Raw genomic sequence first — 25,522 nt, 5'->3', positions numbered from 1 at the left:
ATTATTTGAGGTAAACTGTCATTTCAAGAAATTACAGAATTGAGTTCTAGACCCACAAGCTGAAATTTACTGTATGACCCAGCATACATTTGGGGAAGATGCTTAGACAGCAAGAGAAGCAAAGTCAGACTATTCATTTGTGTAGTATTTTAAAAATTTGCCATGGATCTTAATGTGCGTTGCTGTATCTGATTTTCAAAACAACCCTGTGAATGAGGTAGGACAGATAAAATTACCTCATTGTCCAGATGAGTAAACTGAAGCATAGAAATACTAAATGTATTTTGGAAATTCTCACATAAATAATAATTTATGAATATGAGTCACAAAACTAGGTTTTCAGACCTTTGGTATAGTTAATTTTCTCAGCTAGTCAATCTTACAGTAACAGCTAAAAACTCTAAATATTTTTTAATATTTATCTTTAAACTTCAGCTCTACTTTTTGCATAGAAAATAATATCTTCCATTATCAAACTTTATCACTTTTGAAGGTCAGATGTTTGGGGGCCTTTTTAGAATCTGGACTTCCGCAAGAATGTATCACAATTTTTGAGAGATCTGGTACTCTGGTGGACTTTCACTATCAGAATTTCAGCTTTTGGCCTTGAAGTCAAGCCCTGTTTTTAATTCCTAACACTGTCCCATTAACCACAATGGTGTAACTAGAACAAAACAAAGTAAAACTCAGCGGAGCTTTTAAAAGGCAGCCAGAAACATTGTGTAAAGCGAAACTGCCATTGACACCTTGGGAAATATTTGAAATCTGCGATTCCAAATGGGTCAGCGAAAGATAAGGAGCCTTTTTTTTTGTAAGCTGACTATATTGTCCGGGGCTCATCCTTGGCAAAACTTGAGCCAAATAACCAGTGACCACTTGTCATCATGGAGTAATTCTTTACAAGTGGGCAATGAACTGTGCCAATCCGTTGTTAAACAGATATTTCAGGAAGAGCAAACGTTGAACTAATCTACTCGCAGATGTCTTGGCTGTGACATTTTCTCCCTAATATCAGAGGGCTGAAAGGGCAGTGTTGTACCAAGATCAAATAGATACCTTACAAAATTGGATGGCGCCACAGGAGCAGTTTGACCCTTTCCTTTCTGACTCCCCAATAAGTCATTTCCTGAGGAACTTTTACAAAGAGGGAAACCTAAGATCATCCTCGTTAACATCGTAAAAGTTGCCTCAGTGTTGCGAGTTGGGGAATAGTGATGGAAAATTCCAGGAACTTCTACTAGATGCCTACAGATGGGATCAGGTTTTAAAAGGACACCAGGGCTAATAGGAAACACGTCCCCAGAAAGTCAAGAAGACAATGTGACTTCTGAAGGAGAGAAGAGCGAAGTCGTGGACCCCAGGACTAGTTTAAAGTGTAAAGATCATGATCTGGTTTGGGGATCAGGTACTGACGCATGTATTTAGAAATATGCGTATGTGTGTAGCTTGGTAGTAACAATAGTCGCTGAAGATTTTTACTTAGATTTCTAGCCATCTATCTGTGTTCATTCTTACTGATAACCAGGGGATTCCTTAAGTACTCAAATTCAGTCCTTCTCTTGGACAGGAGAGTGGTTTCTTTGGTCCCTCTGTATTATTTCTGTTCTGTTCTATGTGGGTCTCCTTTTTTCCATGCTGTCTCTGCTGCCTAGCCTTTTAAATGGTTAACGGCTCTCTAATTACTGCTCTTTTCCTCAACATTCTGTTTCTCGACCTGGTTGTCCACATTACTGCTGTTTTCCGACTCTCAGGGCCTCCCACATGGATGCACATGGTCAGGTCACAAACCTCTCAGAACAGTGGCTGCTCAAGTCTAGCTCGTTCTTTCTAAGGGATGTTCCCCACTATGCCAAGTGAAGTCACTGGCTTCCTTCACTTCTCATCCTCTTGTCGGAGAAGCACTGCCAGAGCCCTTCTGTTCTGTGCAGCAAGTGAGTGGGCCCCGCGCTGTTATCATCAGACCCTGTAGCAACGCAGAAAATCCAGAAGATTGGCAAAAGAAATTCTGCTCTGTGATTATGACGCGTTGCAATATGCATGGTTAATACGTATATCTATAAAAACCTGTCTTGCCTAAGCACCAGCAATGAGCAAGTGGAATTGAACATTCAAAGCACAATGCCACTTGCATTAGCACCTCTTATCCAAAATGAAATACTCACTTATGTATAGATCTAACAAAAGGTGTGCCAGACCTATGAGAAAACGTCAGAATTCTGATGGCAAAAATCAAACACCTAAACAAATAGTTTTTATATATATATATTTTTTTCTCTCTGTGCATAGCACGGGAAACTATATTCTGACCACTTGTGATGGAACATGATGGAGGGTAATGTGAGAAAAAGAATGTATATATATGTATAACTGGGTCACTTTACAGCAGAAATTGACAGGACATTGTCAATCAACTGTAGTAAAAATTTTTTTAATTCAATTTTTATGTGTATCTAATTTTTTATATTTATTTAGATATCCCATATTCATGGACAGGAAGACTCAATATTTTCAAGATATTAGTTCTTCCCAAATTGATCTATAGATCCAATATTCCACTTAAAATCTCAGCAAATTATTCTGTAGATTTTGACAGATTGACTCTAAAATTTATGTGGAGACGCAAAAGACCCAGAATAGTCAACACCCATTGAAGGAGAAGAATAAAGTAGTGAGGTGACACCAGCCAACTTCAAGACTCACTATAATGCTACAGTAATCAAGACAGTGTCTGAAACAGTGTTTCTTTTTTCTTACTCTTTTGTAAGAGTAAGACTCCAGATTCCTCATGACTGGAAATTATTCTCATTATGACTATTCAAAGGAGCCCAAATCACAATTTTCCAATGTATTACTTCCTTAGCTTTCCATCCTTTGTTGATATCTGTTATGCCTCTGCTACACCTCCGTTTCTGACTTCCAAGTCAATGTCAACAGCGTCTCTTTTGTTGCTTGTGTGGTCCAGCTCTTTCGTGTCCATGTATTTGGCTGCATGGAGATTTTTAGCCTCACAGTGATGGCCTATGACAGGTATGTGGCTATCTGCAAGTCTTTACACTATACAACCACCATGAACTGAAAGGTTTGCTCCATGCTGATAATGACCTGTTGGTTGGGAGAGTTTGTGCATTCTTTTACCCACACCACCATCGCTGGACAACTGCCTTGTCATAGCAGCAACCTGATTAACCACTGCTTCTGTGACGTCCACACTTTATTGAAGCTGACGCTCATTGTGGTGGCCAAGAGTGGCATGATTTCACTGAGGTGCTTGTGATTCTTGTGGACTCTTAAAAGAAAATTACACTGTAATTTGCTTTCAACGTCTTTGTTTATAATTGGACATTTGGAGTATCTTTTGCTCAGTAGTCGAAGATCTTTGTCCATTACGTTTTTGATTTTTTTTTTTTTTTCATTTTGAAATAAGCCACATTCTGAATGGGGTCTCCTTAGGACTAGCAGATTTTGTCCATAGTTGCTGAGGGGCCACCATGGCGGCAATAACTGTCCTGCTTAGATTAGTGGATGACATCACCACCACACATGTAATGTGTCAACTTATTCTTCAGATATTAAAGTGGAATGATATTTAAATCAGTAATTATTAAATAACTACTTTAGAATAATTTGGGTATTTGAATGCTTGAGATTTAGAGGCCCAGATACATTAACTCCCTATTTATGCCTTCTACTTATGCCAAAATTGAAAGATAATAGATTTTTAAAAAGTAATGCCCAGCATATTCATTTTTAATTTTTCATAACAAATGCCCCAAGCTTAACAGCTTAAAACAAGACACATTTATTATCTTTCAATTTCCACGGATCAAGAGTCAGAGTACAGGTTATCTGGGTCCTTGGTCAGTGTCACAAAGTTGCTATCAAGGTTTTGGTTGGGTTGTGTTCTCATTTGGAGGCTCAGCTGGGGAAGAATCCTTCTCCAAGCTCACACAGGTCATTGGAAGGATTCATTTCATTGTAGCTGTGGATCTGAGGAACCCATCTTCTTGCTGGCTGTGCATGGGAGGCTGTCTTAGTTCCTAGAGGCTACCCACAGTTCCCTGCAATATGAGCTTTCCTAGGATAGCTGCTCACTTCAACAAAGTCTTGAGAGCGACTCAGCTGTCATGACGGTCTTACACAAAGTAAGGCAATCATGGCGGTGACATCCTTTCCCCTCTGCTGTATTCTCGTGTCTAGAAGCAAGTCACACCCTACAAAGGGAAGGGGTTACACAAAAGCATGAACCCCAGCAGGTGGGGAATACGAGGGCCGCTCTAGAGTCTTCCGCCTCAGGAGTGATTGTATCACCAGGGCCAAACTAAATGCCAAACACATTAATAAGTTTCTGCTGAATTAATTGACTTGAAATAGATCCTTGATAGTCACCAAGACAAACAAACAAATGACTTAAAAATTTAAACTTAAAAATCATTACAGAATGATAAATGCATGATAAAGTATTTATATAATTGTGGCTTTGGAAAAACCACTAAAAATGAACATCTCCATTGGTTTCATATATATATATATATATATATAAAATGATTTTTATTTTTTTTCCATTATAGCTGGTTTACAGTGTTTTGTTTTGTTTTGTTTTGTTTTTTTTTCCTTAGCAGCTAAAGATTAAAAACCATCTAAGAAGTACCTGATTAAAAATTTTGAGTGTAAATTTGAGTACAGTATATTTCAGTATGTTTAATGATTTAATGGAAATACATGTTCAATTATTAACTGAAAAACTATGGCAACAAACTGTTTACAGTATTTACATTTTGTCTTTCTGTAGACATGGATACCGTAAGTTTGGAAGTTATTTCTTGACAGTAAATTTCCAGTGATTCTTTCCCCCAACATGATGCTTTCTCTGTATTTTCTAAATTTTCTATGAACATGTATTACTTACCTTTTTTCCTTCTTTTTTTGGCTGCCTCTTGGCATATGGAATTCCCGGGCCAAGAATCAGATCCGAGCCACACTTGTGACCTATGCTGCAGCTGCAGCAACGCTGGATCCTATATCCCACTGTGCTGGGCCAGGGATTGAACCTCTATCTTGGCACTGCAGAGATGCCCCAGATCCTCTTGTGTCACAGTGGGAACTCAGGACCTACATTGCTTATAATTTTAAAAAATCATAGGTTTAAAATAAACCATGCATATGATAGCATGAATAATGCTGTTTCTCTTCTCCAAGCTGGTCCATAAATCTCTATCACCTTGCTTGCTTCTGGATTTAGTTATATGGTTGCTCAATACCAGATTGGAAAGTCTTCATAATAGGTTACGCTAAGATTTCATTATTTATCAGAAGGGATAAAAGCAGGCTAATTTTAAGAGCTACCTAAATTAAAATTAGACTTCGCATTTATGTGTTTAACTGATCAGGTCTATTTGGGGCATGTGTCTTCTGTGATGAGATTCAAATGTAAGTTTCCTACATTGGCAATTTACTGATTAACCAATTAGAAGTTTTTTAAATCCACTATCTATAGCAAATAAGAGGAGTGATTGGAAATGCTGATTACTGTATGACTTATCTTCAGAAATAATCACTCTTTATCCCGCCGCATCCTTTGTGGCAGATATTGTGGAGAATTTCTGAAGAGTGCATCTCAAGTTACACTGCCCTTAAACAGTCCTGGGTATGATGCTGACGCCCAGCTTTTATTGCATTGTCAGACAGTAACAGTTACACTGTCTGAGAACATTTTGAACTTGCTCTTGAGCCTTTGGAGAGCTTTCTGTGCAGACATCATTTATTGGGTTTTCTTTGGTAAGGCTCAGTTTAGCTAATTTTCAAACCACAAGCAAGGAGGAATTTTTAGTAATAATGCAATATAAATGGCATGACTTATGTTCCCGATTTCAATACGGTAGGAACTAGGCGTAGGTCAGGCCAGCCCCGTCCTTGGATCCCTCAAATATCTTGAACTGCTGCTCAAATGTGTTGGGTTTGGCACAAGCTACAAGACCCTGGGCCAGGCACTGTTTCCTCTTTGATTTTTAAGCCCCTGTGTATTTCAAGGGAAACTTAATCCATATGTTTCTGATTCATTTACACTTAACTCATCAAAATGTTGTCTTGAAGGAGCTATTTGATATCCAACAAATCTTTGGAGCCCTTTTCTAGAGGACTTTGAAAATCTTTATTTTGATCCCCATGGAACAGAAAGTTAGAGTCACTCTTTTGGTGTGTGCGTGTGCATGTGTGTGCTCCCACAAGCACATTCAGCCACCCTAAGGCAGGAGTTCAATCTCAAGCTAACAAATAAGATGTCAGCCTGGAATTTCAACATGGGCTAATGTCCCACCTACTAATTAGAGCCTCTTGGGGGGCGGGGGGGAGAGAAAGATTCTCACTCTGCTCTAAACTAGTCTCGAATCCATGAAAATGTTCGCCATCTGTTAGCAATATAGGACCTAGCTAAGGCTGACAGGCATTGCCCTGTTCTTGGGTTCCAATCCACGCTGAACTATTTAGAATTATTTTATTGTGAACATGGGTTCTTTTCAAAAACCTCTAATGTCTTGGTTAACATTTTATTCCCTCCTAACCTTAGAGCAGGATGAAGAAATGAAACTGCCGGCGTCTGATAGTTATCTTGCCAATATCCTGGGTTAAGACTGCTTAACTAGCTTAATTTATACCCTTAGAATCGACCAGATTGTTGGTTTTAAATTCTCTTTCACTAAACCCTTTCGCTGTTCATGGAAGTGGTTCATTTTTCCTTTCTCCAAAAATACACAGTATGACAAGTTGAGATGGTATTTTCTGCCATTCAAATCAGCAAAAGGGAGGCTGATGTCAGAAAGGAAAAAGCACTTATGTTACTGACTCTCTCCTAAGTGACAGTAACGTAACTTTATGGGTTTATTCAGTTAATATTCAGCAAGGTTTTATGACGGACCCGTTAGATCGCAGTGTTGTCGGGACCGTGATAAGTGAAGGGGAAAAGAGATGAATGAGACGTAGGCCTCTGCGTATCAGGGCCAGGGACGTGGCTGGAGTTGCTGCTGATCATGGGGTAAAGGGACGTAGAGAGGGTGACATCGCCTCGTTCCCGGATGCTAAGCTCGCCTGAGATCCTGTGGTAAGGACTTTATAAGCATCGTCTCAGTGGATCCTTCCAAGACCGCTGGTGCTTACCCCCTTTCAAAACTAAGAAAGCTGGCCACCCCAGCCTTTGGGACCAGGCCCTGTGAGCCTAGAGCCCAGACTCTTAGCACTCATAACATGTGACTGCCATTCTCATATCTTTTGTTGAATCAGCCTATTCAACCAGCCACCTACTGGTCCATCTTTACTCATGTGATACATATGTTTTCTCGCCATCTTTCATTTATCTGTGAATTAAGAGAACTAATTCCCAGTAGGTTCAAAAGGCTGAGATTCAAAGACTAAGACACTAATTCAAAGTCACTGAGCTAGCAGGTGGCAGAGTCAAGATCTGAACCCACCTCTGTCTGGCTATAAAGCTGGGAAACGTTTCCGGCCACACCGTGCTTACATCCCGCGCTCAAATCACCTTCAAATGTATTAAGTTTGCTCTCGAAAGGCATGACTTCAAGCCAGAACGGGTTGGTAAACATACCCTCCCTTTTGCTAGCCTGTTTCACAATTCGCAAAATAAAAGACAAGCTGTTGCAAACATTTTCATCTTTTGTTTTCATTTAACTCACTTGCCAAGACCTCAAGAGGGACTCGCTCAGCGCTTCTAAGGACCCGTTCTTTCTGTGGCTCTTAGTCATCTGTCTGGTGTCCCTGGTCAGCCGTGTTTGGATGGGAGGTGTCTTTTTTCGGTTCATTTCACTTTGCATTCCTATCACCTGAACACAGAACCTCCCAGAGTCCCTTGAGAAAATGCTCCATCGGTAAGTCTTGAGGCCTCATGGAGGTTATTAAATAGCACAAGTGGAATTCTGCCTCTCGAGTAAGACGTCTGTCGGGGGGATGGCGAGCTGAGGTACCTGAGCAAGGGTGATGACGGGCTCTGGGGACAAGCCCAGCATTTCATCCCATGCAGTCTTGAGTAATGCTAGAGTGCCTTGACATATTCCTGGCACAGCTCAGGGAGCCTCCCCCCTACCTTGACATGCTTATGTGCAAATAAATGCGAGCATTGCCCAAGTATAATAATCACAGAGTTCTGTGTAATGAGGAAAATTGCCTGTAAATATCTGACAGCTGATTTAGGCTCCATTTGAAGTGTATGAAAACCAACATGTTCCATGAACTTAGCCTTGCGTCAGAATCTCCTCCAGTCAAAGCTATTCCCTAGTTAGAGGCAAGGCACTTTTGGAAGCTCTGTTAACCACTTCAGGGCCCAGAGACCTGAAATGAAAGTGTTGGCCAGAGACGTGGCATTCCAGAGGCAACCAGCAGGGCACCCTTTGAAGACAGCGTGCTCTCATTTCGCTTTTACCCTGGGCCACGTCACTGATCAAAATGGAGACCTCTCAGTAAAACCCATCTGATGGTAGGAATGAGTTAGGAATGCGTCACAGGCAGCTTTTTCCCTCTCGCCTTCTTCTGAAACCTTTCCAGAATTCTGTAAGATTGCAGAAGAAGGCGAGAGGGAATTGCTCCTCTTCTTGCCCCCTCCCCCTCCCCACCACCTGCAGACACTCCTTCCTGCCTCTCTCTGGTCTTCATGAAAGAGCTGTACTTTCTGTGCAACCTACCCCATCCATTTGTGTGAAGGTCAAAACTCCTTAAAATGGAAAAAAAAAAAATGGAGTTCTAAGTGACAGTAACATAACTTTATGGATTTATTCAGTTAATATTCAGCAAGGTTTTATGACGGACCCGTTAGATCGCAGTGTTGTCGGGACCGTGATAAGTGAAGGGGAAAAGAGATGAATGAGACGTAGGCCTCTGCGTATCAGGGCCAGGGACGTGGCTGGAGTTGTGGCTTGGTGGTAATGAACCTGACTAGGATCCATGAGGATGCGGGTTTGATCCCTGGCCTCAATCAATGGGTTAAGGATCCAGCATTGCCGTGAGCTGTGGTGTAGGTCGCAGATGCGGCTCGGATCCCATGTTGCTGTAGCTGCGGCTTAGGCTGGTGGCTGCAGCTCCAATTTGACCCCTAGCCTGGGAACTTCCAGGTGCGGCCCTAAATAAAGAAAAACAACAAAAAACAAAAAACCCCCAAAACTTCTTGGGGACATTGTTTAAGCCTTTCATTCTTCACCACCTTCCACGGGAGAACAACAAAAATTGGTCTCAGCCCTTCCCTGCCCTCCAGCTCTTCTTGCTCTTGCCTTTTCGCTCCCTTTTCTTCCAGCCATACTCCTTGGAATGGCCTCAAGCCGAAGTGCTTTCTCTGCTCCCTCTCTCCCCTCCCAGCCCCCACTACTCAGCTGAACTTGAAATGGCCAAAGATGCCATGAATCTCCTTCTCGCCAAATCCAAGGAAAGCTTTTCCTTTCCAGCTTTGTTTGCCATCCTTCTTCCCATTTCCTGAGGAAATCTGGTCCTGAGACTTCTGTCGCACATACTCTCCCCATCCCCCTCATCCCTCTAGCCACCCTTCCAGAGGTCCTCTGTGGCTCTGAATCCCCTTCTGAAGGCGCCTCCATCATCGGTGCCCTTAATCGCCTGCGTGCTTGCGAAGCATGCGGGTTCCTGATCGTTCCCTCAGACTCATCCTGGTAGATGTGAACCTAAGCATTATATACACAACCGAATGTATATTTGGAGAGAGAAACACACCCACACAATTTGGGATGCTTGCCCAGGATGCTTTCTAAACATGCATTCCAGCTGATTGATATACTGGTGACCTGAGGACCACAGTTGAACTAACTCTGCTTGAAAGCTGATGCCCCTGAAGTTGGGTCTTTGGTCCATGGTCCTCTTGGGAGTTACCCCTACATGCTGAGCAACGACCTCAACTCATACCTACCCGCCGATGTGTCTCTGCTCTTCGTTTCCAACTTAGACCTCTCTCTCTCTCTCCACCTCTCTCTTCTTTTTGGATTTATAGATTCAGCTTCCTATGCGGTATTTCTAAATGGATGTTGCACAAGATGCTGAAATGTAACATAACCAAAACTGATCTCATTGCCTCTCAACCCAAACAACCAAAACAAGCAGAATAAAAAACACACATATACAAGCAAACAAAACCAAAGACTGTGTTCCTGACTTTTATTAATGTCAGCAGTCAATGACTCTCTCCACCCTCGGGCCTGATGACCAAGCCTGGAGCCTTTTGCTCCCGCACCCAGTGGATTTCAAGACCTCTCGATTCTATTTCTGTTAACTCTCCTTTGCTAGTGCATTAATACCTCTACTGGGTAATTATATGTTTGCAGTGTCCTCCCCATTGTTTTCTCTGCCTTGGACCGTCAGTCCTCCCTTTGCATACCCATCAAAGCAACCTTTCTAAAGGGAAAGCAGGGAGTTCCCATGGTAGCTCAGGAACTGAACCTGACTAGTATCCATGAGGATGTGGGTTCGATCCCTGGCCCCACTCAGTGGGTTAAGGATCTGGCATTACCGCGAGCTGTAGTATAGGTTTCAGATGTGGCTTGAATCTGGCATTGCTGTGGCTGTGGCATAGCTGCAGCACTGATTCAACCCCTAGCCTGGGAACTTCCATATGCTGCAGCTGTGACCCTAGAAATAAATAAAATCATTTTTTAAAATGTTTAAAAAGGGGAAATCAGATCATGTCATACCTTTACTAAAACAGAAGCTCCTGCCAGTCGACATCAGAATTGCTTGGGCTCCTGGGGCCTTCCGGAGGCAGCCTTGCCCTAGTTGGCTTTGCTCCCAACCCCATCGAGAGCACCAAGCCTTAGAACTTGCAGTTCCTTTAGGGCAGTCTTCTGCTTCCCTGCTTTCTTATGGGTAGTTCCCTCAAGCTAGAATGGCATTTCCTACTACTTTCCCTGACTCTCTCCTGGTAAATAATAGCAGGAAGAGGAAGAAGAAGAATATTTAATGATGCTTATTGAATGCAAACCAATGTTGTGTACGTATACACATCTTATTTAACCCTCACCATGTTTGAGTTAAAAACTGTTATAATCCTGTTTTTACACAAGGAAATGTATCACTGAGAAGGTAATTAATTTGCCTAAGATCACATAATTAATAAATGCTGGAACAAGCGTTTAAACCCCAGTGGATGAATCTACCGCCTGTGCACTTAGCCACGACCTTAGATCCCATGTCATTTCCTTTAGGGCACTGCCCCCTGTGGCTCTCCCGCCCCCGCCCCGCACTGCTGCTCTCTGTCACCTCTGCTGCTGTGACACTGCTCTTATCAACTGACCAACTCATCTTCCCCAAGCAGGACTCCAACTTCCTTGAAAGCGGAGCCTCTGCCATTTGTTTTTGTACCCCCGAGTCTAACACCGTTCACGTGCATAACAGAGGCTTAAACCCCTGGGGGTGGGAGGGATACCTTAGGAGTTTGGGATTCACAGATACACACTACTGTACATAGACTAGGTAACCAACAAGGACCCACTGTAGCACCCAGGGACCTCTATTCAATATCTCGTCATAACTTTGTCAGGGAAAAGAATCTGAGAAAGATTTGCTGTACAACTGAGGCTAACACAACATTATAAATCAACTGAACTTCAATAAATAAATAACATTTTTTAAATTAAAAAATATGCACATGGGGGGAGCCTATGGCTGAAGAAATACGATGAAGATAGACAGAGAGGAGAGAGAGAAACAACTTTGAGAAAGGCTTCATCATCACGCCCTCTCAGTGCCGCCCGCAATACCGGGCACAACGTCACCTTGAAAAGGTGCATTGAACAGAGAAGATGAACACAAGTCTCATGAATTCTTGCAACAGGCTGATGCTGAGACTTGGACTTATTTGTTTGTTTTTGTCTTTTTAGTGCTTCGCTTGTGGAATATGGAAGTTCCCAGAGGGGTCGAATCGGAACTACAGCTGCCAACCTGCACCAACAGCCACAGCACCACTGGATCCAAGCTGCGTCTTCGGCCTACACCACAGATCATAGCCACACGGGACCCTTAACCCACTGAGCGAGGCCAGGGATCGACCCTGCGTCCTCATGGATTTGCTACCACTGAGCCATGATAGGAACTCCTAGCCTTAAAATTCTAAACAGATCGGTATGCTTGTTGTCTTCTACCAAAAGCATGATGTTTTTCATGCTAAAGCTCCGTCCTTTTATCATGTGTTTTTGATTTTACCTCTTCCTTTTTTGAACCCCTCTCCCACTAGTTATTAAATCACTCATCTCTTTCCTCAATAAACACGTACATGGCCCCCTCTGTGCTAAGCATTAGGAATGAATTCCTGAGCAAAGGAGGTTTGATATCCTCAAAGTGTTCCCACTTCTGACCTACAGGGGGAAGACCAAAATATTAAGCAGTCAGCAAATAAATATCTAAATGTATAATTTATTTATTTATTTATTTTTTGTAATTGAGAAATATTTTATTATAAATGGTAATAAGGGAAAAATAAAGAAATAAACTAACATAAAAGTGGAGTGGAATTTCCAAATCAACAGCAAGAGAGAATGAAAAATTTTGCAGTTAGATCATGCAAGCAAAATATTGGAACAGGGGAAAAATCTTTTTAAAGAAAACATACACTAAAATAATTAAACAATTATATTAATTGTTACACTAAATGTGGATGGGCTGAATTCTGTCTCTTATGGAAATGCAGAGACTACCCCTGATGTATGCTAAAATGTATAATTTAAAACCAAGAACGTATATAATGGAGACATCAGCGCCGACACCTAAACTGATTATCTGTGCCATTCATTTGCCTTTGGAAGCAGCCGTTGCCTTGAATAATCATTGAAACTGTTTTGTGGCCATCTGCCTTTCTCAGTCTCGTTGTGACACATCTCCAGGATGGAGTGGGGCCTTGGTTTCTCTGCTCCTGGTAGAGCATGCACATTAGTAAGGCTTTATGAGGAGGTGATCTTTCCGTTGGTCTGGCTAGTGAACACGAAGGCTAAAGGCATTCTGTGCTGAGACATAATGTAAACAAAGACACAGAGGCCTTACATCTAACTGGGACAAGGTGAGCGGACTTTGGTCCACAGCGTACAAGGGAAGAGTGATGTACAGCAGTTCCGAGTATCACCCTGGGATGCTCTGTGTGGTAGTCCGCATTCTTCTGTCCATCATCATTTACCAGTCAGGTGCAGAGGATCCAGGTGAGAGTTCTGAGTGCCCCTGGGATCGTGGAACCACTAGGGCCTCTGAGTAACCATGTGTCTTTGGACACACGGTTAGACTATCATGTGAGCAAAAGCTAAACCTTTGACGAGGCAAAGCATTGAGATTTGTAGTTATTGATTCGCAATAGCATTTTTTTTGTTTCCTGCCTAACATGAGGGACATACCCCACTTTGGGCACCATATTCAAAGATGAAGATGCTCCGTGAGAATCGGATTTCATTTAAATAACAGTTTTAATACTATTAGCCGCTCTGCCAGGAGATAAATGAACAAATTTTAACACTGATGACTAAAGATGGTTGCCAAGAATCTGAAAAGCAGAGATGGGATACCCACAAGGAGAACCGTGACTCTAGCAAAGTGTTTTATCAAGTTAGTGCCCAGTAAATACCCCTTGAGGAGAGGAGGATGGAGGATCTGCTCCACAAAGGTTCCGAGGGAATGGCGAAGTGTGGCAGGGATGGGAACTCAAATGCCAGTCATTAGACACAGCCTGGTCAGCACAAAGGCCACCTGACAGCAGGGCCGCAGTTCACCCCGGCAGCAGAAACACGCCCGTTTCACCAAAATTCACTCTTAGTCTTTGGCCAACTCTCACACAATTCAGGTCCGTCTCTCATGTAGAGAAGAAGCTTCATAAATGAATTGAAGTGCGAGGATAAAATAGATTAAGGGCTTGGACATTCTCAGATAGAGATGTGGTCCAGTTGTATGGTGCAGAACCTTAATGAGTTCCTCAAGAGAAAGACACAGAAGGAAGTTCCTGTTGTGGCTCAGTGGGTTAAGAACCCAACATATTCTCCGTAAGGATGCAGGTTCAATCCCTGCCACGCTCTTTGGGTGGAGGATCCTGTGTTGCCACACGCTGCAGTGCAGGTTGCAGATGCAGCTCCAATCCACTGCTGCTGTGGCTGGGGCAGAGGCCTGCAGCTACAGCTCCAATTCGTCCCCTAACCCAGGAACTTCCATAAACCTCACCTGTGGCTGTAAAAAGAAAAAATTTTAAAAAGACCTAATAAGATAAGAAGCCTAAAACAGGGCTTCCGGGACAGGCACTGTGTCTCCGTGGTGTTCTCAGGGCTCCCACTACTGCTGTCCTCCTGCCCCGCATCCTTACCATGCAGTTCGCATCCACACGCTTGTGGCTCCGTGTTTACACAAAAACTGTGCCATGGCCAGCTTTACACCTGCGCTCCGGGTAGGAAGAAAGGAGAGCAAACCAAACAGAATGAATGAATGAGTACCCTACCCACTCTCTAGCTGCCATGGACTCTGAGAAGCTGCATTTTATTGGTGCATGTCGCCTCACCAAAGAAAACTGAGTCACCGTTGCTAAAAAACATGACAACATGGATATGGAGCAAGCAGTGAAGAGAGTCTGGGAGAGACCTATTCGCTCATTTGTTGAGTGTGGGGGTATGAGGGCAGGCAAAACAGATGTGACCCCTGTCTGCAAGAGGGCTTTACTTCCTGAGGGAAAACGAGCACATTAATTCATACAGACTAATTGGAATTCCCGTTGTGGTTCTGCAGGTTAAGAACCCAATATAGTGTCCATGAGGAGGCAGGTTCAATCCCTGGCCTCACTCGGTGGGTTAAGGATCCAGTGTTGCCACACACCGCGGCATGGGTTGCAGATGTGGCTCGGATCTGGTGTTGCCATGGCTGTGGCGTAGGCCAGCAGCTGCAGCTCTGATTCGACTCCTAGTCTGGGAACTTCCATGTGCCACAAGTTCTGCCCTAAAAAGAAAAAATAATTTACTTAAATAAATGTCCCAGAGAAATAATGTGGTCTTAAAACTGTGTAGCGTAAACAACCTCATCTAGAATGGATTATTAAAGAGTGTTTCTATGAGAGAACAAATAGGTTGAAATCAAAAAAATGAATAAAGTTGGAATTTATGGCAAAGTATATGGGCTGTGTATTCATGTGTGTGTGTACATAGTTCTTGTTTATGAGAGAAAGAGACTGGCAAATCTAAAAAATGGAATATATATATATGTACATATGGAGAGAGAGGGAGAGAGAGCGCTGTGGGTCGGAGAAGGCGTCGACATTGGAATGAGAAGGTGTTGTAAGAGCTTCCAAGTGAAACTATCTAGAGAAATGAAGCATGGTCGTATTTGCACTGTGAAAGATCACTCTGCTTGCAGAGGGAAGGGTCAACAGGATAGGTCAGTGTCTGATAATGAGCAGTCATGGGGTCCAGGTGAGAAAACTGTTGGCTTTGGACTAAGTTGCTGGTGGTGATGATAGAGAGAAATTATATAGGGTTTTATAAGATATCAGGAGGCCAAAGGAGTGGAACTTGTTAATAAATTACAAAAGAAAACTTCAAAAGAAAATGATGAATACTGTAGAAGATAGTTTATCCAAAGGAGGGTATTTTTAAAAAGGAAGAAAAGATTCAGAAAACAAAAAGATCTTTTGGAACTTAAAAATATGACGACAGACATTAAAACATCAAAGGAAGTATAGAAGATAAAGTAGGGGAAATCTTTGAGAAATTAAAACAAAAGAAAGAGAGAAAACAGGAGAGAAAGGAAGAAAAGAAATTGAGGTTGTGATGGTTAACTTTAGGTGTCAGCCTAACTGGATCACAGGATGCCCAGATTTTTTCTTTTTTTTTTTTTTTTTAAGGGCCACACCTGCGGCATATGGAGGTTTCCCAGGCTAGGGTTTGAATCAGAGCTGCAGCCACCGGCCTACACCACAGCCACCGCAACTTGGGATCCAAACCATGTCTGTGACCTACACCACAGCTCACTGTAACGTGACGCCAGATCCTTAACCCACTGAGCAAGGCCAGGGATCGAACCTGCGTCCTCATGGATGCTAGTCGGATTGGTTTCCACTGAGCCACAATGAGAACTCCTGCAAGGGTATTTCTGAATGAGGTACAATGAGATACATTGTATCTGCAGGCTGAGTAAAGTAGATCGTCCGCCATAACGCGGATGGCAGTCATCTAATTAAACACCTGAATAGAAGCCGAGTGAGAGAGAAATGCCTCCTGCCTGACGACCCTGAGCTGGGACATTGGTGTTGTCATGCCTTCAGATGCCAAAGGAACCATCGACTCTTCTTGGGTTTTGAGCCTACTGGCTTTTGGACTAAAACTTACGCCATCAGCCCTCCCGCGTCTCCAGCTTGCCAACTGCAGATCCTGGAACTTCTCAGCCTCCGTAATCATTTCAAGCCAGTTCCTTATTAGACATGTGCATGTGTGTGGGTCCACATGTATACACATCCTTATCATCCTATCGGTTCTGTTTCTCTGGGGAATGCTGACTAATATAGAAGCCATAGTTGCATTCTCTGAATCACAAGAATTCCAAAAAAGAGAGAATATAAAAATATTGAGAAGTGGTCAAAGAAATAAGAAAAAATTCCCAGAAACCAAACATGAGTTTCTAAATTTAAAGAACCAGAAGGTGCCCAACAAAATGAATGAAAATAGAACCAGACGAAGACCTTTCGGGAAAGTTCAAAACACAAGGGATTAAGAGAAGATCTTAAAACTTCCAGAGAAGAGGTGGAGGGGAGGAAAAGATAAGAAAAACCAGGTCACACACAGGGAATCAGGAATCGGAATGACGCCAGACTTGTCAGCAGTTACACACAAACTAGAAAGCAGCAGCTCTATGCCTCATAAATTCTGAAGGAACGGGTGGTGCTTTGTAGGACAACTTGACATTTAAAGTAGACTCAGAAATTGCTTTGGGAAAATATTGTTTTAACTAAGTAAATTGGAAAAATATAACGTTATTAGAATGAGGGACGTGGAGGTCCTAGATGTCCTCAGTGGTAAAAAGCTCGACTAGAAGGAGTGGAGAGATGAGTGGGTGGTGAGGAAATGCAACCCACAAGGGAGGGTTAGTTAACTAACTAACGAGTATGGGAAAATTCTGAGCATGTTTCATGCCAACAGACACCATCCAGTTGAGAAGGGCAGTTGCGCCTACCGGAGAGTCTAGAAGTTACTGAGAAGTATCCAAGCAGAATCCAGGTAGGTCAGTGGACTTGGCCCCGTGTAACACAGCAGGGAAGACATGGCGTCTGGAGCAGACCTTGGGTGATCTGTTTGGGCAACTTGATAGAGCAGTTCTATCTGAGTACAGAAGGTTTGAAATACTCCTGCAGAAAGTGAGAGAGCTAGGAGATTGAGAAACCATGGGTACACAGAGGCTTTGCTTCACTCTTCAACTTGGCCAATTTCCATAAATCTAGAATTCTCTCACACTGAATTTTGTGAATAAGGTTGAAAGCCAGGCTTCCTCTGAAAAAGGAAGGAAGAACTACCAAAAAAGATGGGACCTTCCCTGTTTTGATTCTAAGAGATAATTTGAGGTCATAGAGCAAACTTTGAATGATAGCGAGCTTTTTCAGGGCAAGTATCGTGTCTTATATTTCAGTGTATTGAGTACTTACTACTCTGAAATGTAACTGCTCAATAAATTTACCTTGAATGAATATAGAAAGAATGATTAGATGGTATTTTTTTTTTTTTTTTTGGTGTCCTTTTTGGCAAAGCCACAGGATCTTTCTTACTTTGGATAACTGAACATTTGGCCAGGTTTTGCTAAAAGCAGTAGGTAAATTCAGAGTTAGATATAAATACCTCTAAGAATTTTAGACAGAGATTTCCAGAATGCAGAACTTGCAAAGAGAGATTCTTTGTCCACCCTAAGTATATATCAGACACACTAACCACGTTGCTGTCCCAGAGTCACAACTGCTTATGTTTCATCCAGATCATTTAGTTTCCAATTAAACAGGGTAGAAAATATTTACTATAGTGGCTAAAGATTTAGTAAGCAGAGTCATTTCCGGGTTTTAGGCAACAGAAAAGGCTAATGGCACAAATATTTAAATAGATAATTTATTTTTTTAAATGACTTTAATCTTGATTTAGAATACATTTCTGATTATTCTGTTGATTTGCCCCCACGTTGAAGTGAGCCTGTATTTCCTCCCCCGCTGAAAATATATTGGGTAGCAAGGCAAATCCAGGCTGGGAGTAGGCATAGCTTTTGAAAGAGATAGTGTGGTCTTCCAAACTAGTGTCCTCAATTGAGTTGTTCCCAAAGGTCAAAGAATTCAGTTCACTTTTTCTCTCACCTCCACTTTTCTGTAGCAAACTTTGGCCAAACATCTGAGCTGACGCAAGTCAGGTTCTGGATTTCTGGTCACCAAGGGGAGCATCTTTCCAAGGGGATCCCTTCCACTCAGAGAGTGTAGGTGGGGTAGGGCAGGGGCGAGAGGAGAGAAGATGGACAGGCAAGAACGACCCTGGATCCTCCAACACCACAGAAGGGGAGGAAGAGGCGGAGGGCGGCCACAAAAGGCCGGCGAAGATGAGCAGAAATACGGTCTGGCGTGGTGGCGATTTGCCTGCTGCAGAAGTACCCTTTCGATCTCATGAAAAATTCTCCTAGGATATTGCAATTGATGGGGGAAGAGAGGGAGACTGGAGTTCCAGGGCCGGGTGTTGACTTCAGGGTGAGGCTGGAGTTGGGAGAAGGGGACATGAGCCCGAGAAGACACAATGGGAGGCGCCGGCCTCATGGAACACGACAGTCCAGTTACTGACGGCGGGGACTACTCCATGGAATGCAAGACCGTGGTCGCAAGAAACCCAAACTCAAGAGGCTCCAGACACACGCCATGGAAGGAGAGAACCTGGCAAGCCTGGACCAGGCCGTCACATTCACTCCCTGCCATTAATCACCCTCCAAGAGGCACGTCGGCGAGAGCAGACCGAGCTTCACCAAGGGTCGTGGGCCGAGGCTCTGTAGGAGATTCTTCTCTAAGCCTCCGAGCTTTCCTGTTCTTCGCTGTATTTCTTGCCAGCCCAGGACTGAAGATGTGTTGAAGATGACTGTCTCGCTACGGAAAAGTGACTCTGTGAAGAGGAATTCACTGCCGCGGGCCAAACCCCAAGGCCGGTAATTCATACCATAAAACGGACAGCCAGAGAATGCAAGAAGTGGCACTCCTCTGCCCAGAAGCTTCTCGCAAGTGTAAACAAAACCCTTGGTTGTTGCTGGCGACTGCCTGTTTTTCACCGTCGGACCAGGATTTAGGATGGAGATAATCAGGCAGTGACGTCAGTGTCCCCATGGGTTGGCGCGTCTCTTCCAACCTTCCCGCCCGCCACTTGGCTCCGTCCATGCAGCGGTATAGCTGGATTCCTGAGAAGACGAGTGAGATGGGGCTCAAAGGCATTTGCACCCTGATGGATGAAGACTGGATGACATGTGTAGTGTGTGTCTGTGTCTTACGCTCTACTCTGCTGCAAAAGCCCACACTCTGGTGGAGACTTTTCATAAATAATCCTTGCTTTGGGTCCCATGATCTCACAAAGGTCCTTCAGAACCACCAACGTTCTCATAAAACTTAAAGCCTGTGGCCCTGTGGTTCACGTCTCGGAGTTTCCTGCCCTGACTTATCATCATAGACAGTGGAGCCTGTATTTCAGAACCTGAAGTTTTGGCTAATTCTCATGTGTCATTAGAAAGAAGATGGAAAAAAGAGTCCTTGACGTTTAAGTAGAAATATAATTTTCTGCTTAATTTTCACACAAACCTAAAAAAGATGACAACGGGGGAATATTCTCTTTCAAAAACTTTTATTGGAGTATAGCTGACTTACAATGTTGCGTTAGTTTCAGGTGTACAGCAAAGTGAAAAAGTGTATTATATTTTTATACATACAAAGAAAAAGTGTATATATATATATATATATATATATATATGTATGTATTTTCTTTTTTCCCAGATAGGTCATTACCAACTATTGAGTAGATGTTCCTGTGTCTGTCATCCGTAAGTTTTTGTTAATCATCTACTCTACAGTGGAATATTCTTTATAGGGGTAGTATCCCAGAACCCAATAAGCATTTTAAAAGCCATCAAGGAGGACAACTTACTGCAATTGAATTTACTTACTGTTCAAAGATTGCCACTGGCTAATTACAACTTCCTCGGTGTGGTACTCTTTGATGTGATGGCTTTTTGTAGGCACCTTCATGCACCTGCTAGAAGCAGGGAACATGCTAGACGCGTGAGCAGATGTACACCTTCATCCCCCAAACAGAGCACACTCGACTTGTCATGGGGTCACCAGGTATCCCATATTGCCTGGGTCACTCCCATTTTCTGTCGGTTCTCCCAGGGTCTCATGCAGCTGGAGCTTTTCGCCTTTCCTCTCAGAGGTGTCCAAGTTTAGATGATAAAAGATAGGGGCCCTCTCCGTAGTCACCACGTTAATTTTCTCCCGGATCTTTAAGTCTCCATGTTCTGGGAGAAGACTATTACGGTGCAACGCAGTGTAGGCTGGCCGTGAGCTGTCCCAAATGCCTGAATACGACAGTATCCCCTCAGAGTCAAGAGAAACAGATGCCAACTCATTGTCGGGAAAAGCAAAGTTGTAGCAATAATACAGGGTCCAAAAGGAAAAGGGTCTCACCACGACAGGCGACGAGTCAGCATCTCACCCTGAGCCATTCCCGCGGGAGGCCTCTCTGCTGGCGCCATGGAGGAGTGCTACGCAGCCTCTGCAGAGTTCGTGTCACTTCCTTGGCCACAAGCTATCTTAGGCTCCTGAGCATCCCTTGGAGAGCTCGAATAACCAGGCTTCATGCTCAGAGACTCTGCCTCATTGAGCTAACGTGGGGCCCAGGAATATGCATTTTCCCACAATGATTGTCCCAATAAAATTAAACATGGAAGATGTTTAAAAATATAAGGAGGTTAAAAAGGCCTGAAATATCACGGACCAGCAACATTCAGGAGCCGCCCTGTCACACAGGGCTGTGCCTGAATCCCTCGCACACCGATCACGGCGAGGTGGTCAGCTCCGTCACGCCGGTCACGCCGGGAAGTGGTGTTACTGTCACGGATATTAACGCAGGTAGGCTTTGCTTCTCCCCTTTCTCCCTGAGTGTAGTCAGCATTGTCAGTCTGATCTGTACTCTTTTATAAATCTGTCTCCATGTCATCATATGCAAAAGTATACACACACCCACACACACACCTATATATGTATATGTGTAAATAATGGGTTTGTCTTTATTTTTCCAACTGGGATCGTATTACACACGCTTCTTTATGGAAAGTTGCCAAATCAGCTGGTATTGATCTCATTCATTCTGTTTAATATCTTGAGAATGTCTTCTGCTACGAATATAAACAAACCATTTATTTATCTTCCTGTTTTGAGCCCTGACTTTGAAGTCTTTTGGCGTGACCCACGATGCTGCAACTAAAGTCTCCGTATTTTTGTAGTATCTACTTTAGTTTCCATGGAATTGAGTCCCAAGGTTGGACTTCTTGGATCAAAGACTGCATGTGCTTTTTTCCCCCCGGATTGTTCTATCAACAATCAGTGTATGAATGGAGCCCTTTCTCCCCATCCCAACCAGAGCTAGGGGTTCCCATTCTTTTTATAGTTGCCAGTTCTGTAGGTAAGAAGTGGTGTCTTAGTGTTAAATAAGTCGAGCATCTTTTCGTGTGTTTATTGGCCTTTAGATTTGCCATTTGTAAGGAGCCTATTTATATTCTTTGCTCACTTTTGGGTTGTTTGTAAGAGTTCTTTGTGTATTCTAGACATAAATCCTTTATCTGCCATAGGTGTTGAAAATATTTTTCTCGGTTTACAGTTTATATTTTAACTTTGTTTATGGTTTCTTTTAAAATTTATTTATATTCAGTTATGTTTATCTTTTTTGAAAAATGGATTCTTGGTTTGCTCTCTTAGTCATCGCTCAGCAGTGAGTTTTGTCACCATAATGGACAACCATTCGTCTAGATGATCTCAAAGTTCCCTTCACACTCTCAGTTTTATGACGGTAAGTCTGAGACGCCAGAGAGTTTTTCCATCTCTCCAATCCAAGTGCCATGGAGTGAGATTTTGCTGTCAGATGTTAAGGTAGATAATGAGAGTCTAACGAGAAGGGACTTAACTCATGAATAAGCAGGATATCTGTAAAACTTTAATACAACCTACAGAGCCCAGTTGCATGCCGTATTATCAGAATCCTGTAAGAGATGTGACCTAGAGAGTTGCCCTACCTTCTTGATGGTGTGCATGGCACGGCCCTCTCTTCTAGCACTTTTTCCAAGCTGGCTAAGGCCATGATGGCAACGAAAGAGGTGGGGCCTCTTTGGCTCATAATCCCCAATACTCAGCAGAGAGAGTGTTGAGCTCAAAAGGAAAGTCTGATGTGAATGAAAAACCAGCAAATGGAATCTTAGTTCTGGACTTTTTTTTTTTTTTTTCTTAAAGAATCCTAAAAGTTATTGCTTGCCAGATTTTCATCTCTGGCAGAAAACATGTGGGGCTTAATTGATTCCTGCAAAATCTCTTAAGCTGACGAAAGGGATATGTCTCAGAGAAACTCACTTGTTGGCTGTTTGACATGCATGTGCATGCACAAACACGGGGACACCTCCCGGCCCTGAGACTTTACGGCCAGGCTCCAGAGCTTGCGGATGTCCTAAACCAAGGATGAGTCATCAGTTTTCCAGAGCCCGTCCCTCAGGGTAATGGAGATAGCAGTTGGCCACCTCCTTGGCTGTCTATCTACCCATCCTCAAAGCGATGTGTTTACTTTAGCAAGTGCAGTGAAATCGAAAAGCAAGACCCTTCTGCTAAAGTTATTTAGTGGTTTGCTTTGGGAACCTGATTGTGCTCCCTCTCTCCCCCCTCCCTTTTGTTTAAAGTGGGAATTTGGCTATGGGGACTCCTACAGGGCTGAAGGCATTCTGAGCAGCACGTCAGTCAGTGTCTGCTCCAGGGGATAAACGGGTACCTGATGTCTTCCTGTATCTGAGCCTGTGTCTTCTACAAAAGGATGGTGAGAGCTCACTCTTGAAGGGGACACAGTGTCAGTAATCCTGGATGCAGAAGAATTTCTACCCAACCTGGAATAGTCCAAACACCTGCCTTGCTTGCTTTCCTAGGGAAGCAGTTAAGTGTTGCCTTAGGAATTCACAGCCCCGCAGGGATCGAAGCCACAGGTTCCCAGCCTTAGCTGGGTCGATGGTCCTTCTCTGCAGTCCTTTTCCAGGACCAACTTCCTCTTTCATCCCCACATCCCCCTTTTCAAGGGTCCAGCAGTGTCCTCAGAACCCCTGGCCTACTTCTCTGACGTGGACTCCCTCAGTCTTGTGCAAATGATCAGCCCATCAATAACCCCACTGAACAGCTGCCTCAAGGAAGGAAGTGCCCCACCTCTCAACCAAAACTCTTCCCTCTGCCTGTGCTTTGACTTCCAGTCCCCTCTATGGCTGTAACCTAGTGCTTGATTTAATATGGTTCCCTCTCTCATGTCTTGAATCTGTCCAGCCCCCTAGCATCCTTCCCTATCAGCTGATAAACCCGGCTCATTCTGTCTCCCACTTGCAGGGACTCCCTCTTTTCCTTGAAAGAACAGGTTATTCCTGCTGCCTCCCTTTTATCTCGCCATCAGCGGGCCATCGCTTATTCATTTCTGTCCTGAGCAGAGTCACTTGCATTTACTAATGAACAGAAGTTGTATTTACTAGTGAGCTTCTGTCACATCGGAAGAGTACTTTCTCGGTCCTTATCTTACTTGATCCATCTTGCCATTCAATCATGAGATGTGTTGTTGTTGTTTTTCTAGGACATTGTTCTCTCTCTTTGGGTTCCCTTGCTAGCTCTCTTAACTTGTTTTTTTTTTTTTTTTTTTCCCCAGTATCCCACCCAAACTCTTCTTTGCTTAATGACCCACACAGCCTCTCATAGAATTCCGCCTTCAGACTTGAATCCTCATAAATTCTTTCTGGGTGATTTGATTCAGTACACAAGATTTCAGATGTTACTTGTCATATGTTTGGTTTCCTTAGGATACTTCAACGTTCCTACCCAGAAAGGATTTCATTATTTCTTCTCTGGCCAAATCTGCATCTCTCTTTGTTTTTCCCATCTTGGCAATGGTGGTATAGTTTGCCTAGTTATCCCAAGAAGTATAATGGACAACTTGTGCTTTCTCAGTCATCACCTTCCCATAGCTCTTGGTCTCCACACCTGACCTCTGTTTTGTCACTACATCCAAATCTGGCACCCTGTTGCCGCCTTGGTTAAGGCCAAGTTATCTATGGCTGCCTCTTGCAACACTCTCTGTAAACGGCCTCTGTGTGCCACCATTAACCCCCTCCGGGCAGGTGCAGCTCCTTGGATGGGATGATTGTCTTCCGAAATAGAGATATTATCCTGTGGCCTCGCCGCTCAGAGACCCTCAGGGAACCCTGGCGCCATGCGATCTACCTTCGAGGTACCAGACCTAAGACAAGTTGGACTCCCTGCCACTCCCTGGCCCGTACCTTGTGCTTCAGCCACAAAGAGCTGCCAGGAGTCCCCAACCTTCCATGGGGGACTGTCTTCCCTTTGTGACTTTGAATGTGAGATTCTAAAACCTAGAATATCCTTTAATTTTTTTTTTTTTTGGCAGTGCAATTGCATGAATGCATATGTATGCAATTGTATATTTATTTATGCAAAGTAGATTTATTTTTCCTTAAAGTCTTTGTTGTTTGTCTTCTGGTAGGTGGAACTAGATTTTCTGGACCTCAGGGCTCTTTAAAATCTAGTCATGCTTCAGGGTAACTGACAGTGGCTTCGAAGCAGATTTTTAAGGAAGGTTGACGAAGATGTACAAGAGACTGAGTGACAGTGAGTCATTTAGAGTAGTTTGTAAACTACTGACCATGCAACAAACCCATATTTCTTTTCCTACTCCCCCCATCATCCTCTCTGTCCCCCTTTCAGTGTCTGGCTTTCCTCCCCTTTTTTTTTCCTCTCCAGCTTTCCTCCTATCACCGCCCAGTCTGAGCTGGAAGATGTACTAGGTTTGTAAGTAAATTTAGCTGTTTCACATTTTCCAAATAAACTCTAGAAATTTTTTCATGTATTGTCATGAAGAGATGCCCTTTAAAAATACTTTGCTCACTTGCACAATACCCCATCTTTAGCAAATGACAGCGTACCTTCCCTGCCTCTGCCGAATTTTCTCATCTTCCTTTGCCCACTCAGCCACCCCCACCACACAGCTCCTCATCCATCCTCCCAAGATGTAAAAAAGAAAGATTCCCAGCTCCTGACAAGAAGATCAGTGATTTGCAAGGCTCTAATTCTCCCTGTGAGTGCAGGGCTTGGGACAATCCCTTGGGTGATCTCTCGTGCAGCTCCCCAAGAAGCCCAGCCCAAGGAAGGTCCTACAGGAGAGATGGACCAGCCTAGGAATGGCTTAGGGCCAGAGAAAACACTGGGAAGAGGGACAAAGCTTTGGCC

Source organism: Sus scrofa, chromosome 18 (assembly GCF_054392235.1).
Source record: "Sus scrofa isolate SSC_HxYL_T2T_F1_AM1 chromosome 18, Sscrofa_HxYL_maternal_Yorkshire_Landrace_v2.0, whole genome shotgun sequence".
In the NCBI taxonomy this organism is placed as follows: domain Eukaryota; kingdom Metazoa; phylum Chordata; class Mammalia; order Artiodactyla; family Suidae; genus Sus; species Sus scrofa.
This window is presented reverse-complemented; position numbering follows the sequence as displayed.